Source organism: Salmo trutta, chromosome 26 (genome assembly GCF_901001165.1).
Source record: "Salmo trutta chromosome 26, fSalTru1.1, whole genome shotgun sequence".
NCBI classification, from domain to species: domain Eukaryota; kingdom Metazoa; phylum Chordata; class Actinopteri; order Salmoniformes; family Salmonidae; genus Salmo; species Salmo trutta.
The window spans coordinates 6082542-6101583 of NC_042982.1; the positions used below are offsets into that span (position 1 = coordinate 6082542).

The following is a 19042-nucleotide window of genomic DNA, read 5'->3' on the forward strand; positions in this document are numbered from 1 at the left end:
AATGTGTGTGTTGTGTGTCAGTCGGTCTGTCTGCTGGCTCCTCAAGCAGCAGGGTAGATGGTAAAGCCCTGTGTTGACACCAACCTACCTGACGCCACTCGTTACGCCTGTGTGGCGGAGGAAAATGGGTACGTGTTGCTCTGGAAACCGTGTGTACTGTGTGAGACACTGGGATTATTATCTCCTGCTCAGTGTACTAGCATAGCCCTGTTGTCTTTAAAACCGTGTCTAGAATATGTGTGGAATTAGGGCTGGGAATTGCCAGGGACGATGCGATATCACGATACTTAGGTGCAGATACGATTCTAGATGTATTATGATTTTTAATTGCGATTCGATGTTCCAAACATTGCTCACCATATGTCTGCTCCAGAGGGATGAGAGAGAGAGAGCCATGGCTTTTTTTCCCTCTTCGGTTATTTGAAAATGAAATAATCTCCAAAATATCACTTTTTAACACAAGCCATAGAAAGTTGGTTGCAATTTCAGTTTAATCCACCAGAAAAGACAGAACAAATATTACATCAAATATTATGGTTAAACTCCAATATACTAATTGATTTGTTTTTTTTAAATCATTATTTTTGGAGATTGTTTTATTTTTTACAAAGCTATCTTTGTAAATGATATCATAAATAGGACTGGTGGAGTTGTCAGTCACACATGCAGCTAACAAAAATATATAGAAATGTCTGCTCTACCTAAAATTACAACCAACTAATTGCAGCATTACCGCAAAAATGGAAGAGGCAAGTGGAAGGGGGAGAAAATAAGGAACTTTGCCCTGCATTAAAGACCAAAATTGGTTAAAGAAAATTGTGATAAGTAAGTATATCAGTTTAATTTCAGGACCAAAAAATGGACAGCTGTGTCATATAGGGCTCCCGAGTGGCGCAGCGGTCTAAGGCACTGCATCTCAGTGTAAGAGGCATCACTGGTTCGAATCCAGGCTGCATCACATCCGGCTGTGATTGGGAGTCCTGTAGGGCGGCACACAATTGGCCCAGCGTCATCCGGGTTTGGCCGGGGTAGGCTGCCATTGCAAATAAGAATTTGTTCTTAACTGACTTGCCTAGTTAAATAAAGGTTAAATAAAAAATTGATTGCAAAATAGTTGTAAAGAGATTTTCGATGTACCGATTCCATGGCACTGATACAAAAAACGCTGGATTCAAAACTTAGATTTTTTTCCCTATTTAAATTATTATCCAAATGTATTGTAACCAATAGAATGTTTTTATTTATATGCATGCATGCATACATACATACATCCCAGCTCTGCAGATTGAGCTGCGAAGAGACAGAATCATTAGATTATTCGTTTTGGTACTGTCCATTTGTAGCTTGTTTTTGGTCGCAGGTTCAGGAATGGCTGAATTGCAACATTTACCTGGAGCTAAGTCTGCAAATGGCACTGCTGGGTGATTTGAAAAGTCATAGTCAATTGATCAATAATATAATAAAACTCTTAGCAACATTTTTTATCTTTAATTTGCAATCTATAGAAACTATGAGAATAGAAAGGTTCAGAACTTTTGTGAAACAGCGCAGTTGCAAAATAAATGGCTAATATAAATCAAAACTGGATGGTGTTCAGAGATAGATGGGAGGGGTTGAGTGGAGCTGAAGGATGGGACTAAAAACAAACAAAATATCATTATTGGAAAATAGATTGTGTCCGTAAAATGTATATAGTATGTAGAAGCTGGAAGTAGAAGCCTAAGTGTTGTTGTCCATTAGTTTACTCCAATTAGGTTAGGGGAAAATAAAGGAAAATATATAAAATAGACACAAGTAACAGGTGTTGAAAAGTGATGAATGTGTATTTAAGAGTACGATTACCATCGCCTTTTGAAGAATGTAGAGCATTTTAAACACGTTGCATTGTGTGTTTTTAAAGCAGCACGGCATGCGTTTTTAAAGCAGCACGGCATGTGGTTGTTAAAGAATCCTTCTCACACAGAGAGATAGATGAGGCCAGCTGGGAGGAAAGAGGAGGGATTCAAGGATCAGAGGAGATAGAAGAGAAGAGGGTGAGAGAAGAGGGTGAGAGATGATGCATGGAAAAAAGGGGAGAGAGATCAGAGAGGAGAGGAGGCGGGGTCAAGGACTGCTGGGTCTCTGTAGGATGCATCATCTCTGTGATGATGCATCGCTCTGAAGCCTCAATTTGAGGAAATCTCTCCTAGCTACCGATCTGATTCATCACCGAGTTCCTGGTCTACCAGGCTCTGCTCTCCTCGTCTTCAACTGTATCCCACTCACCAAATTCCTCCTCTGTGTTCCCGTGCTTTCTCATTGTCCATTCATTTCTGTTTCCTTTACTGGCTCTTCTCTGACTAGTCCTACCAGGTTCCAAACTTTTTGCGTTCTTCTTTTTCTCTGGCTATTTTCATTTTTGCATCTTCTAATAACAAAGGTGTTACTTGTTTGAGAGTGTAAGTGGGAGGCTAACCGCATTTCCTCTGCAGTGTGTGTGTGTGCGTGCGCATGTTAGGTCCCTCTTCCCCTGCCTCTTCCCTCTTCCCCTGACAAGGACACCTTTGTGATTGATTGACATATTGCGGGGTGGACGATGGGACATATTTTATTTATCGCTCAGGTTGTGTGTTCTGACTGCTCACCGCCTCACGCCTACATCATAACTCTTTCTGTCTGTGTGCCCCTGGTTCCCATGGCAACCGGCGGCACAGCAATCCAGCAGTGAACGGAGTGTTGTATCCATACAGTACATACACAACACAGCATTCCCCAACCTCACCAACCTTGAGGTGCGCAAGGTATGTGGTGGCGGGGGCCCCTTGCCTCAGATCTAGGATCAGATAATTCCCCCCCCCCATCCATTTCCATCAGTGGATAAGGGCTTCCATCTACACCTTGTATTCAGCGATTATCTTTTACCCACTTTTCATGTGATTAGTCTGGTACTTCTCACAGCAGTATCCCTCTCCCTACTGCAGGCAGAGAGACAGCGCAGCCCATCACACACTGGAGAGACATCCAGCAGAGGTAGGGGTTCTCTCATGCAGATCCGATCAACCCTCCTATTTCCATTCAAATAGAGCCGGAGGGGAAGAGGAGAGAGGGAATAGGGGGAAGGAAAGGATGAAAGCGTGGCAATCTCACCTCCCAGTGTGAGTATGAATGGGGCTGCCCACCCTTCTCTGCAGGGGTTCCCAGCACACTTTCGGGGTTAATAGCGACGGCTGCTCTGCTCGATGGAGGCGCTGTTAGAGAAAGAGATGGTTTTATATGCACTACACGCCCTGCACCGTCTCTCTGTTGCTGATAAAGTTTTGATCCAGGGCTGTGTACCTTATCGCTGGTTCTACAGAGGGTTATGCAGGTGCTTTGAACCAAACACTTTATAACTCACCACCAATGCATTCCGGGGAGGGAGGGAGGGAGCTCGGAGAACATATTTTATTGTACTGCTCAACATTTGCATAGAAGCAATCTCTTTTATAATAGTGTGCGCTGTATGTGCCAGTGGAATCTGACTTTGAAATCTAGTGGAAACCAGACGGGAGGCAAGGGAGACGAATAAGTGGATGAGTTTTTGTTGGCGAGGGAGAAGAAGTGAATTAATTACGTTGTTGGTGACAATCAGCTTTAAAATCAGCATATTTTGGTTTATGGTTTGCATATTTCACAAACAAAGTACTAGGGTCGTGAATTCAGCTGTAAGCTACCAAGGAGATTTAGCCTACAATTATAGCCGGAAGCTACCGGTATCGTCTTACATTGTAAAAGTGTTCTAGCCTGTATGGACGTTGTTTGGCAAACAGTTTCAACATTTCTTCATTAGTCAAGTGTGTTAACTTCTGTGCAGCATGAGTGGGGAGCTAATGATGCAGCACAGCAATAAGGCACTTGCTCTTTGCCCTATAAAGGAGCTGCGCTGATTCTCAGATATAATTCTCATAATCAGGTGAGACACATTTGACAGAAGTACCGAATGTAACAGGAAGAAAAAAAAACTGCTCGATACTACAATTTTTATCGGGGGAAAGTACCGGTATACGGTATGTGTAGGCTACCAGTGCTTCTTTTTATGAGGCGCACTAATAAAAACCGTCAACTTGTTTTATTAAAACGTTGAATGTTATGGTTGTTCTTGTAGGCTGTGTAACAAAGCCTTTTCATTGTTAAGTTAGTCCTGTTATATACAGTACCAGTCAGATGTTTGAACACACCTATTCATTCAAGGGTTTTTCTTTCTTTTTTACGTTGTAGAATAATAGTGAAGACACAAACTATGAAATAACACATATGGAAACATGTAGTAACCAAAAAATGTCTTAACAAATCAAAATATATTTTAGATTCTTCAAAGTAGACACCCTTTGTCTTGATGACAGCTTTGCACACTCGTGACATTCTCCCAAGTAATTGAATACTAACGTCCATTCAGATATTAGAATAATCGTGTCTATCCCTAGCAGAAATGAATTCATATAACACAATGGCAGTGACATCAAACGGCTGAAAAAGTATACCCATTCTAACAGGGTAAAAAACACAATACATTGTACAGGCCAAGTCAGCCAGGGTATGATTACACCAAAACTTATGTTTCATGGGGCTTTCACACAAAATTGGTTTTCACACTAACTCTGGCACGTTTTTCCCCTTAGTTCGTGTCAACACTATCCGCGGCTCGGGAGCAGCGCACTAAACAGCGCACCGTGGTACTGTCAAAATGGGTTAACTCAGTCCGATTCCGTTTGTGCTGGGGTTTAGTTCGCTGCTGGTGAGAACGCAGTAGTATCGGTTGTTTGATTGCGAGCATTACCATAATCTGATATCTATTAAACATTGTGTGAAGAGCAGCGTAATTGAGCGCATCCGATGCGGAATAATAACAATAATAATAATAATACATTCATTTTATATAGCACTTTTCATGCAGAATCTCAAGTTGTTGTTATTATTGATTAGGGGAGATGGGGACATGGCAGCCGCTATTGCACCGTTTTCTCCCGCTTGTTGTTGGAAGACCAAAGCGGAAGTAATATGAAGTTGGGGATACACGCGTTATGCTTCTTGATCAACGAAGATGGATTTAATGTGAGCATTTTTCTCCAATAAACAAATCACTTGCATGAACACATGATTTTGTTTTAGGCATTCTAGTTCATTTGGCAATGTGAAACCAAAATACAGTATTAAAAAAAGAAACGAACACCGATTCGAACGATAGGTCAGAACCATGTGACAACGCCCTTACACGGAACCCAAACCGGCTGCGCGCGTGCGCCACCGTGCAAAAATGTATTTTGTCCCCAAACACGATCACCACACGCAGGTTAAAATATCAAAATAAACTCTGAACCAATTATATTAATTTGGGGGCAGGTCAAAAAGCATTAAACATGTACGGCAATTTAGCTAGTTAGCTTACACTTGCTAGCTAATTTGTCTTATTTAGCTAGCTTGCTGTTGCTAGCTAATTTGTCTTATTTAGCTAGCTTGCTGTTGCTAGCTAATTTGTCCTGGGATATAAACACTGAGATGTTATTTTAACTGAAATGCGCAAGGTCCTCTACTACACCAATTAATCCACACATAAAACGGTCAACAGAATCGTTTCTAGTCGTCTCTCCTCCTTCCAGGCCTTTTCTTCTCATGACTTTATATTGCGATTGGCAACTTTCATAAATTAGGTGCATTACTGCCACCGACCTAGTTCGTCTTTCAGTCACCCACGTGGGTATAACCAATGAGGAGATGGCACGTGGGTACCTGCTTCTAGAAACCAATGAGGAGATGGGAGAGGCAGGACTTGCAGCGCGATCTGCGTCACAAATAGAACTGACTTCTATTTTAGCCCTTGGCAAAGCAGACACTCATTGGCATGCGCGAGCAGTGTGTGGTGCAATAATTGAATAATATAGACTTCAACATTTATTTTGCAACCAGCCTGTTACAGTTGCATTGACAAACCCATTAGCTGACTAGAACGGCTCCTCTTCAAACTGGTTTAAGAAGAAAAATATGGGACGACTTTTTAAGTAGCACTCACACTCTGAAATATTAATGCAGTCAGAGTTTAGAGTAATCCATTTAAATCACAACACAATGCCTATGACAGGCGGGAGGAAGGAAGTCAGCCAGCCAGCTCATGCTCCTCTGTGGCTCACCATGGAGCAGAGCAGCGCTGGATCAACTACTAATGATATGTAAAGTACGATTTGCATGTCCTCTTTGAAATGCGTCTGGTCTCTAATTCAGGCCGGCCCAGTCACACTGCGTTCAGCGTACTGAGAGAGATGTTTAATTACCCTGCTCTGCTGTATGAGATGATGATGATGATCTCTAGCTCTAACACACAGGGAAATAAATGACCATATTCCTGTTCACTGAGCCTACTGTACAGCCATATACAGCAAGGCACACACGCACGTTCATATTACACAGTACACACAGACGGGTGTACACACGCTCGGTCACACTCGTGCATACACACTCTAGCACGCGTAGTTACAACCCACTTCACAGATCATGGGTACCAAGAAGCCCCGTCATCGTACTCATAAGTTAAGTGCATGCACTCGATTTCCTGATTGATCCAGTGCCACACGCACGCACACAATCTCTCTCCCTCGGCACTGGGCTCGTCTTTCTTTTCTCTAAGCTGTTTGATGGTCATTGTCTGGCAGGCACTGCAACCAGAGAATAGCTCCAGTACTAAATACACAGCTGCTCTCTTATTTAAACATGCACGCATAGGAGGCTATATGGAGGGTCTTAGTTTGTTTGTGTTGATTTATAATGCAATGTAGGCTAGGCTATTACCCTGCATACCTGTAAGCCCCATGGCCTTGCTTGATAGGAAGGTAGGTAGGCCTAGGGGTTGCATTTATCCATTTCAACCGTTATAGGCCTACCAGTGACCCTACCCTATGGGCTGAAATGTTAGCCATGGCTGGAAAGTTTTCACTCATTCATTTTATTTTGGATGTAGGGGAGGTCTAAGCTGTACATCCATGCTGGCCAGGTCGCAATTGTAAATGAGAACTTGTTCTCAACTTGCCTACCTGGTTAAATAAAGGTGAAATAAAAAACATCCATATCTTCATCACTGGAAAAGATAAACGGTTGCGTTTGATAGAATTTAATAGCTTAAAAACAGGGTTGCTAAACTATTTTATAATTTCTTGAAATAATGTACAAAAAAATGACTAACATCACTTATCCAACAATTTCTGAATCCATTTTTTTTTTTGCATATTCGTATATGTTGTGGCATAGACCCTATTTTATGTCATCTGAGGTTTTGGTGTAGTGTCTGCCATCGGTTGAGACACAACATACTCTTGAATAGAGTATGTATTCAAGAGTGTTATTTCAATTTTAAGTCCATTCTATTTATTATATTTCTATCACTTCAGACCACTGCAATTTAGCCGGTACGCCATTAAATTAATTTTTTTACGAATTACTACCACAAAGATGGCCTCTGGTCCACCCACCGTTAACTGAAATGGTCTTGTCTATTCTATTATCTATGATTTCAATAGGTTTCCTATGAAGGGTTGACAGTATAATTTAAAACAAAAGATATTCCTGTTCTCTGATGTGTGGACCTCCAACCATCTTTTGTGGTACCGTTTTTGAAAGTTTCAATTTTAAATTCGATTCCCATTTGAGTACATTTATTAGCCAAACCACAACACCGTCCCTGTATTCAAGAGCATGTTGTTTCAACCGATGGCAGGCACAACGTGAAAAACTCCGATCTAAAATAGGGTCTGATCTGCAACGTGTACGCACACGCCGCCCATTCCTCTTTGCTCCAAGTACGCGCCACAGAAGCACACCTGTCACACACTGAAGCTGCATCCACCTGGAAGGATATGAGAAGAGATTTGCCTCCAAGTAGACTCTGCCCATTTCAACAACATGATCTTTTGTCCAGCTGTAGAATGTGATTACACGGTATAGCCGAATGGTGGTTGAGGGTTTTGTTTCCCCCCCATTTATTGTAATGTTTTTGATTAGCCAATATGTATACCACAGTGTTTTATGAGTACAAAAGTTGACATTGCCCAACCTTTAAACCCTCACCCCGTCCTCCCCCAGCCCTCACCCATATTTGATCACCCAACCCTCATGAATACCCTTTTTTAGTAAGCCTACATCAACCCTGTTCCTCATCCCACTACACTGTAGCCTACCCTCGGCTTTCCCCCAGTCCGACAACCTCCACCGACAAAAGCACACACTCACACACCGACCTCACATGCACTGGCACTACCACTTTGAGTGCAATAGTTACCTGGCTCACCCTGTTGCTGCTGCTGTCGTATTGTTCAGGAGAACATTCCGGTGCACACGGAAGAGTAAATCATGAAGTACAGAGGGGCAGGGTCGGGGAGGATCAAAGATACAGCGGGATAGTCATCAAGGTCAAGATAAGAGGGCGAGTGAGGGAAATACACACAACCGAGCAACATGGGAAGAAAAGAGGGAAAGAGAGAGGGAAGGAAGAAATACGTCCGCATGCTTCCCTGCTGGAACAGTTTGTGCTTATATTATGGCGCCATTTTGTGAGAATTTTGTTAATTTTGGACATCGTTAAGGGTTTTTTCGGGCTGTTCGGGCGCACACGCCAAACGATTGAGGCGGGCCGAAGTCGGTAGCCGAAGTCGACGACCCTTCGTCGGTGATTGGTCAACAGTAGAGATTCTTCAATTAAGTCTTTGTTGTCATTCAATGAGAGACGACTCGTTTTCTTGCACATTCTTTCATTGAAAAATACTGGTGTTATTGCCGCTTTTTTCAGGTTTTCCAAGCGAAGGTCTTTTAAGGGAGTACGCGAACACACTCGTTCGGTTCGCCGAGCCGACTTCGAACTGAATCATGTCGAGGCCTTAAGAGGGCGGGAGGAAGAGGGACATGGAAAGGCAGAAAGAGGGAGAGAAATGCCAGATGATGCTGCCTGATAGGATTTATCTGTTCAATAAAAGTTTCGCTTGACTTCAGTATAAAGTCTGACGTGTATAGTATCCTAGCTACACGACGAGGTAAATGAACAGAGGCTTTATAGCGGAGTTTTATCTGTGGAGGATCAGAATATCTTAATTGTCAGCTCTTTTGGGTTCTAATTAATGAATGGTGTAGAGAGAACTAGTGAGTTTGTCTATTTAGGAGACTATGGCGTGTGCCACTGAGTGTTTGGATGTAGGACTTGTGTGTTTGTAAGACAGACAAGAGTCCCTGGCATCCACATTCCTCCTCACATACAATAGACTCACTGCTGGCCTGATGAGCCTGGAACTTACAGCAGCTACACACACACACTCCTGCCAGACTGTACACACTCATAACGCCTCCTCACACATTTTCCATCCCTATCAGAGCTCAGTCAGCTACTTGGAATGTTATTACTGGTTAACAATTAAACCTTCTGAATCTGCTAAAGTAAAGCGGCAAAATTAACATTTTGCTTTGTGTTTCTCTCTTTTGGCTTAGTTCTTCTCAATTGTGGAAGCGTAGTTTTCCTCTGGATACCTGGAGCCTTTCTTAGGGTTCTCTCTGATGTTTCACTCAAAATGTCACCCGTTGAACTTTAAAAAAAGAAAATAGAAAAAAAATAGAGGTAGTTATCTCACCGATTTTACCTAATAACAGAGAACAAGTGGTTCTAACTTCTCCCATTTGTTCCTCTTGTGTTCCAGGCAGCAGAGCTGTCATCGAGACACTTTCCCCGCCTCATTGACCACCTCTGCTCACCTGTGAGTCAACACACACACGCACGGACCACGCCCGATTCACTTGCACTGCTGAAGGTCTGGACGAGGTAGGCTAAATGAGTAACAGCAACGTGTGTGCGCACGAATGCGTTATCAAATAACACTGTGTTATTTTACAGCGGCAGGGCGATAAGTGGTTGGCTGTAAAAGTGAAGGAATGTCATGGAAAGTATGTTGCGTGCTTGTCTCGATCTACAGAGTTGTATTGCCGTCAGATGACATCTTGAAAGACCGGTTCAATACTCCGTGAAACGCCCCACCACCCACCTGTAGAGTTTGGGGTTTCATTTGCATAGCCGACACGGGACGCTTTAGAATGATTTGCGTCTGCCTCTATGCGTCTGTTTGTTGTAGCCTAAAAGTTGACAGCATTTTTATGTGGTTCTACTCTCATTGAGAGATTGCATGTGGGTGTAAGTGTGTATGTTCGCACATGTACCCATTAGGGATACTGAAAGTCTTCTGTGTGACCATCCTTAGCCTTGGGGCATCACCGATCCTCTGTTTGTTATATAACAGTTACGTTATGTAACAGTGTGTTATCAATGTTCACCCCCCTGGCTGTTAAGGGGTGTGTTTGTTGTCTGACTGTGTCATAGGCCCTGTTCCCACTGCGAGCGATGGAGAGGCGGAGGAGCGAATGCGCTTTCTACTTTTCAGTTCTCATTCTTGGTCGGCAGATTAAATTGACCGGAAATATCACGGTGGCCACTAGCCAGTAAGCCCCAAACTATTTAACAGTCCAAGCAACTTTTCGTCTAAAACATATTACACACTTGAATAATGCAACAATTGACAAGCACGTGCTGAAAAAGGGTTTATTTTCTCATACGTACGCATTCAATTAGCTGAAAATACACAGCTAACTCGTTAGCTAGCTATCTAGCAAACAACATTCTTCATGATCAAGTAACGTTAGCATAGCAATAATGAAAGTTTACCCCTCCCATATGAATAAAAGTACAGTAACTTTATCATGCATTATCATTCATATTATAATATAGGCTTCACAGCTAGGTAACATTAGCTAGCTAAACCAAATAATTTCTGTATCCTCCTCACATCAACGTCCTGGCTGTTAGCTGAATGCTAACGTTTAGCTGAACCGTAGCTAGCTAGGAGCTCTTAGGCTTACGCTAGCGTGTTAGACTTACATTAGAACAAACCAGGCTTCATTTTATTAATATCATGGAAGTCATATGAGGTAAAAGCATTTTGTGACTGAAAAAGTCGCTAATTCCTTATGGGATTGCTTCTTCCCTGGATGTCGGTGGCTCAGTGCAGTCAAGCAGCAACAATTTCAGAATGTAACCGGTTTCTACAATTTCATTGGGGGAAAAATAGAGGGTATTTTTGCGAGAAGTCCAGTTTTTTTTCCTGATCTTGCCTTTGCCACTTACTCCTATGAAATGGATCGACATTTATCCATATAGAATCGCTAGGGACCTCACGGTACGATATTATCACGATACTTAGGTGTCGATGCGATATGTATTGCGATTCTCACGACTCTATATGTATTGCAAATAAATACTGTGATTTTATTGCAATTTCATGTTCCAAACATATTGCTCGCCATATGTCTGCTGCAGGGGGACGAGAGAGAGCCATGAGAAAACGAGTGTTGATCAGTCATGGAAATAAAAGTGCTGAAAACAAATTGGCTCCCTATTTAAAACGAAGACGGAGAACAAGCTATGAAGGAAAAATGCTGGAGTTTTGGTACAGCCAACCAGCGCGATATTAATATATTGTCAAAAATAATATCATGATATGTAACTATCGATTTCCCCCCTCCACTAACGATCAATGTTCCTAATGCGGTCTGAATCAAAGTCCAGTACTGTGTCTGAATCCACTGTAGTCCTACTAGGCTACACCACAGACTTTTCGAGGTAGTAATGCAGTTGACTGCTATTAGCGTTCCCCCTGTTCTCTAAAGTGGCTGCCTACCCCAGGGGAAAGGCCCAGCGCCAGATTGCACCACAGCAGTAGATTCAAGTTGTAGTAAATTGAAGTCGCTGCAAAGGTCTTAGTGAAGTTATGATGAATACTTTATTTGCATAGCTGATTCTGATTGGGGTTGAAAGTACCGCTGCTCAGCGTGACGACCTCTGGTCACGCTTTAGAAATGAGCTGTAACGCTAAGCCTCATGAAAGCTGAATCAATGGTGTGTAGGTGAGGGTTCATCTCATCCACTCGGAGAGGGGAGAAGTTCAGATGTCGCATTGCCGTGTGCTGATGTGTAAACCTTACTACCTCCTAATGTTATAAATGTAAGGACTTCTGTAAGCCTATGTCATGGTTAGAGACCTTCACCGTATCTCCGCCTCGCAACAGCTCCCCAAACTTCCACTGCCCTTCACCCTACTTCAGATCCCAGGCAACCAAGTGGAGAAGGAGAAAGAATCTAGTTCGCCACTCATTCCCCACCCCATGCACCCTTCTCATATGCGTGTGCGCGCAATGCAAATGTGTTTTCGCAGTGTACGTGTCTGTCGGCACGCATGCGTGGCTGTATGTGTATCGCTCGCTGCCCATGCTTCTCCTCCAGGCTAGCGTTCTGTCTGTATGACAGAGTAGACCACAGCAGTGACAGTAGAGGTTATCGGGGATAGAGTGCAAAACAATGTCACAGGAAATCAATGGAGACCGTCACAGCAGGGCCAGGAGAGGCAGCACAGAGACCCTGATCCCGACAAGACCTGTCACTGCCAGGTTCAGTAGGGAAGCACAGCAGACCTGCAGGACACGCCAAGACACGGGGGATAAACAAGGGCTGCAGTGTGTGCGCAAGGTTTTCCAAGCCTCCACTTCAGCTCGAACGTTACAGCCCTCCAGTCAGAGCTGTGGTCAGGTTGCAGGGAAAGCCAGTGGGGTGAGATCGGAGAGACGGGTCATCCGGGAATAGCTTGAGACAGACTCACCACAGGAACCCTTCAACAACCAGAGGATAATCGAGCTGAACTTTCTGCATCGATACCCAATCACACTGAAGCGACAGTAAGGCCCTAGTCATCTCCACCACTCACTAATCATCTATTCATTATCAGGTCACAGTTTTAACTCGTTACAACAATTCTGTCTCCTAATAAGGATAAAGGACGCTAACATTTTGGCAAACTGTTTGGCTACATTTATTTCAGCACTTAATTCTCGTCTCCATGTATGTTCTACCCCGGCCCTGGGGGTTGTGTATGAAGACCACGAAGCCCCGTCTCTTTTGTACTTTATAAATACCAGGGCTGGTAATCATAAAGCGTCTCAGAGTAGGAATGCTGATCTAGGATCAGGTCCCCCTTTTCGACATCATTTATTCAATAAAACCTAAAACTGTTCATAGGTCAGCACTCCTACTCTGAGACGTTTTATGAATACGGACCCAAGCCCTGTATGTCTGAGCTGTGGTCCCAGGGAGCAGGGTTGTCGTCCTGTCAGGGTGTGTTGTCCCGCTGTGATGTGACGCCTCGTCGCTGCCGGCTGTCTGCCAGTCATACAGTATGTATCACCATCTGCTTCCGACACAACCGACTACGCCATCTTACCGTCACCACAGCTAATATTAGACTATTCATGTTATATTACTGTAGGATCCCTCCTCGGGTCACTCACCACTGCCTGCCACCCTCTCAAGTTGTCACTCTCGTCTTTGTACAGCTTAGCCTACATTTGAGTAGACCTAAGAGTAGTAAGGTCATGGATTCTCTGTGTGTGTGTGTGTGTGTGTGGGCCTTTGTCTTTGATCAAAGTGTCTGAAAACACCTGCTGTTGTGTATGGGTTTCTCACCTCTGTCCAAATGTGTATTCCACTTGTTATATAATTAAGCAATAAGGCCTGGGTGGGAGTGTTATATGGCCAATATACCACGGCTAAGGACTGCTCATACGCACGACGCAACGCAGAGTGCCTGGATACAGCCCTTAGCCGTGGTATATTGGTCATATATCACAAACCCCAGAGGTGCCTTATTGCCATTATAAACTGGTTACCGATGTAATGCCACTCCCCCCTCGGGCCTTATTGCTTAATTATATCACAATTCTATGCGTAGGCTACCTCTTTATCTCAAATGCATTATTGTCCTGCGAGGCGGTCTGTTCCAAAAAGTGACTTTTTCTTGATCTTGGTCACTTGGCATTGTCACGATACAGTAACAACAGCACTCTCCATCTGGAGCACGCATCGTGTTGTGTACAGTCATGACTCTGGTAGCTGTAGCTCTCTCGTTGCTCTCTCTGTGATTATGACGAGTGAAATGTGTAATTACCAGCTCCAGTGTGTGTTTTGTGTTGTGTGGGCCAGGGCTGCGCGGTGCGCAGGCACGCCGAGAGGGAGGTGGCGGGGGAAGCATCTTCAGAGGCCTAACTAATTGCTCTGGGAGTAATTAAAAGGCATTCAATTCCTGCTTTACGTCTTCTGTAGTTGGGGCCAGCGCTGTGTCTGCCTGGGGGCCTCAAAGCCCTTCATGTTCCTGTGGCTCCTATGTTTCCTATGGCACTTGCCATTTTCTGCCTCCCCTACTTATCTCTATTTAGCTCTTCCCATTTGTTTGGGGATTAAACTCATCCCTTTCACCTATGTGTGCCATCCTCTGTGCCTTGGGTTGCAATGGGTCTGTCTGGAGGACCTTTCTTGCACCTACTATTTTGGGCTGTGGCGACTCATCTCTTTCAGTTTTGGAACTGTGAAGGCTAGCAAAGACATCAAATAGCATTGCACCTTTTTAGTTCGAATTGGAGACGTATCGGTGCACGGCATAACAAGATGTGTTTGCCAAACACGTCCCGTATAGTTGTGTGGCTGTGGAAGTCTCTGTCCTCCCTCCAGCTTTTGCGTAGTAGTTTTGGCCCAGTTCTACTGTGTCTGTCGGCCTTGGCTCGGTGTTGTGGACACCCAGAGACATGACAGAACTCCCACTCTCTCCTGACGGCCGTTCAGCTGAATAAAGGGCCCTTTCTCAGGGTGCTGCAGCTGGAGCCTATCTGGGATTGGGACCGATAGCGTATCGTGGCCGCCACGCCGAATAAGGAAAGACTGTGTCGTAGCAACAGGACCCTTGGAATCGCCTGTATTTCCCCAAAACATAAGACATGATACATTTGTGAGGTCATCTGGTTCTCAGCTGATTTAAAAAAATCCCCCCGCTGTGAATGAGTTTTGTACATGGTGTGTGTATGTGTGTGTACTACTGTCTTATGCCAAACGTGAATCACAGAGGATTGTGCTGAGCGTACACAAGTGTCATTCACTCTCTGCCTTGTGAGATGTAACGCTCAACGTTATGATAGAATGATGAATAGAAACTCTGTGGCAAGGATTACGATCCTCACGAAACATCCTTTCCCTCGTACCAGCAGCTAACATCATTAAACAGTGTCAGACTGAGAAATGGCCTGGATCATACGTTTACTGGAGACGGATGTCGGGATGGAATGAGAACGGGGATTGACGGATCATAAGCCTGAGTGGAGAGAGACCGAAACCGATAGGGACGGAGCGATGGAAGAGAGGAGAGAGCGTTTTGAGCGGGCGAAGAGACTGAATAAAATGGAGATGGATTAGCCTAGGTAGAGGGACACACACAAAGAGAGCGAGTTAAACATTAGAGCGAGAGTTTGAGCGGAGAAGAGAAGAGAAGACCCTGAATAAAGTAGTGGTAGATTAGGAGTCTAGGGAGGCTTTTTATAGCGACAGGGCGGTGGTGAAGCCTGATTCTTTGTGACTGTCATATTAAGGCGAGTCCTCGTGGTTCAGCGAACACGTTCCTGCTCTCTTCCTCCTCCCCGTCTCTCAGCTCGTCGCTCTCTCTCACTTCACGTCCTCTCCCCCTCTCTCCTCAATTTTCTATTCACCCTTCCCTTCCTTAGCTGAGTATGAAGTAGCCTAGTTGTGTGCTTCCTCGTTTCTCTCTGAAGACGACATGGCGAGGGAGGGTGAGAATGGACAGAAGGAGGGGGTAGAGTAGGGTTGGGCGATATTACGATAGTATCGGATATCGAAGATGATTGACAGCCATCGTCGACGGTGACGACATCATGATGTGACAGACTACGTATAGGCTATTTGAACTTGACTGTTACCGGGTAACCCGCAGTAGGGCCATGCCAAGTGGCCTATTCCTTTTGAATAGCCTGCATAACATATTATCAATAAATGTGTTGTAAACAAATGTACAGAATGCAGGAGAACAATGCAGAGAGAGTTGAGATTTTCACCAAAGCAGCACAAAAATGTCCAGTCAGAAAAATATATATTTTTTTCTCTCAATTTAGGATGATCTATTCTAAGTCATTTAGCCCAAACCTATTTTATTTTTTATAGCGGACCCTCCGGGGACTTAATTATTTTAAGACACCTTTTTTTCTCTCTCTCCATTTGACATAAATATGACATTTCGTTTTTACGCATTTTCTCCTGCCAACCAAACCTAACCACTGCTTGGTATGGCAACTGCACCGCCCTCGATCGCATGGCGCTGCAATGGCCCTTCTATTTTATTGTTGCACTGTCAATTGACGCTCTCTATGTACACTCTACACACTCACTCACTGACACGCCAACACACATGCACACTTAATTTGCTCACACACTCAACGCACACACATTCATACTGAGTCTACACACGCACACACACATACAATTATTATATACGCTGCTGCTACTCTATCATATATCCTGATGCATAGTCACTTTACCCCTATACATATCTAACCCTACCACTCCAGTATCCCTGCACTTTGTAAATATGCTATTGGCACTGACCCTGGAACTGAAAGTTCAACATTTTGTTACGGCTTGGATTACATATTTGTTTCTCACCCATCTACACACTATACCCCATAATGACAAAGTGAAAACCTGTTTTTTTAAATGTTTGCACATTTATTGACAAAGAAATACAGACATCTAATTTACGTAAGTATTCACACCACTGAGTCAATACTTTTGTAGAAGCTCCTTTGGCAGCGATTACAGCTGTGAGTCTTTCTGGTTAAGTATCTAAGAGCTTTCCACATCTGGATTGTGCAACATTTGCCCATTATTCTTCTCAAAATTCTTCAAGTTCTGTTAAGTTTGTTTTTGATCATTGCTAGACAACAATTTTCAGGTCTTGCCATAGATTGTCAAGTAAATTTAACTCGACAGTAACTCGGCCACTCAGGAACATTCACCGTCTTCTTGGTAAGCAACTCCAGTGTAGATTTGGCCTTGTGTTTTAGGTTATTGTCCTGCTGAAAGGTGAATTCATCTCCCAGTGTCGGATGGAAAGCAGAATGAACAAGGTTTTCCTCTGTTATTATGCCTGTACTTAGCACCATTCCATTTATTTTTTATCCTGAAATATTTAATGATTACAAGCATACCCATAACATGATGCAGCCACCACTATGCTTGAAAATATTGTGTGTGTGTTGTATTGGATTTGCCCCAAACATAACACTTTGTGTTCAGGACAAAAAGTTAATTGTTTGCCAATTTTTTTTGCAGTATTACTTCAGTGCCTTGTTGCAAACAAAATGCATGTTTTGGAATATTTGTATTCTGTACAGGCTTCCTTATTTTCACTCTGTCAGTTAGATTATTATTGTGGAGTAACTGCAATGTTGTTGATCCATCCTCAGTTTTCTGATGGCCTCATGATGAAAGCCCTGCACAGTTTTCTTCCTCTCCGGGAACTGAGTTAGGAAGGACTAAGGCTGTTATTGTGACCGTATTACTGCCACACCGGCAGTCAAATTCCAGGTGGCCGTTTAGTCACGGTAATTAGGCTCCTCTAAGCTCTGATGCAGCTGATGGTCATTAGTAGCCTACCAAACTTGCTAATTGCCTGGTACTCAGCACTCTATTGTCCTTCTCATCAATGCAAATGTTTTCGGAAATCAAACACTTCGAGAGCCCATGAACTCATGTTGCTCAACATTTCTATAGGCTATACTATGCAATTGAGTGAGAACAGAGTTTTGATGGCCTCTATTAAAAAGAGGAGGATACCATCAGTGTTCTATAGGCTAGGCCTACTATATTTAACAACGTTCCTAATATTAAGCACATTGCTTCAGTTTACAACAGGCGTATAACCTACCTGGCTGGCATGAAAATGGACCACGGGAAAAGCGTCCTCCATTCGCTATTTAACCTCTAGGGTAGGTGGGACGAAATCGTCCCAACTACGTAACAGCCAGTGGAATCCTGTGGCGCGTTATTAGAAATGCTATTACTTCAATTTCTCAAACATATGACTATTTTACAGCATTTTAAAGACAAGACTCTCGTTAATCTAACCACACTGTCCGATTTCAAAAAGACTTTACAACGAAAGCAAAACATTAGATTGTCAGCAGAGTACCCAGCCAGAAATAATCAGACACCCATTTTTCAAGCTAGCATATAATGTCACATAAACCCAAACCACAGCTAAATGCAGCACTAACCTTTGATCTTCATCAGATGACACTTCTAGGACATTGTTATACAATACATGCATGTTTTGTTCAATCAAGTTCATATTTATATCAAAAAACAGCTTTTTACATTAGCATGTGACGTTCAGAACTAGCATACCCCCCGCAAACTTCCGGTGAATTTACTAAATTACTCACGATAAACATTCACAAAAAACATAACAATTATTTTAAGAATTATAGATACAGAACTCCTCTATGCACTCGCTATGTCCGATTTTAAAATAGCTTTTCGGTGAAAGCACATTTTGCAATATTCTAAGTAGATAGCCCGGCATCACAGGGCTAGCTATTTACACACCCACCAAGTTTAGCCCTCACCAAAGTCAGATTTACTATAAGAAAAATGTTATTACCTTTGCTGTTCTTCGTCAGAATGCACTCCCAGGACTTCTACTTCAATAACAAATGTTGGTTTGGTCCCAAATAATCCATAGTTATATCCAAATAGCGGCGTTTTGTTCGTGCGTTGAGGACACTATCCGAAAGGGTAAATAAGGGTTATGCGCCCGACGCGTTTCGTGACAAAAAAATTCTAAATATTCCATTACCGTACTTCGAAGCATGTCAACCGCTGTTTAAAATCAATTTTTATGCCATTTTTCTCGTAAAAAAGCGATAATATTCCGACTGGGAATCTGTGTTTTAGTTCAAAGAGAAAAAGTAAAAGCATGAGGTCGCCCCGTGCATGCGCCTCAGTCTGATGGTCCTCTGATAGACCACTTACCAAAGGCGCTAAAGATTTTCAGCCAGCGGCTGGAATTACATCATTCAGCTTTTTCCCGGGTTCTGAGAGCCTATGGGAGCCGTAGGAAGTGTC

At 43.3% G+C, this 19042-nt stretch overlaps 1 protein-coding gene across 1 annotated transcript in view; it reads left to right on the forward strand.

Annotated features, from left to right (window-relative positions):
* The window catches only part of LOC115162782 (signal-induced proliferation-associated 1-like protein 3), a 90696-nt gene that overhangs the window by 30621 nt on the left and 41033 nt on the right, over positions 1-19042 (forward strand). Inside the window, exon 2 of the mRNA XM_029714207.1 lies at positions 9684-9805. The gene's annotated coding sequence lies outside the window, so the exon portion shown is untranslated. The remainder of the gene's footprint in view (positions 1-9683; positions 9806-19042) is intronic.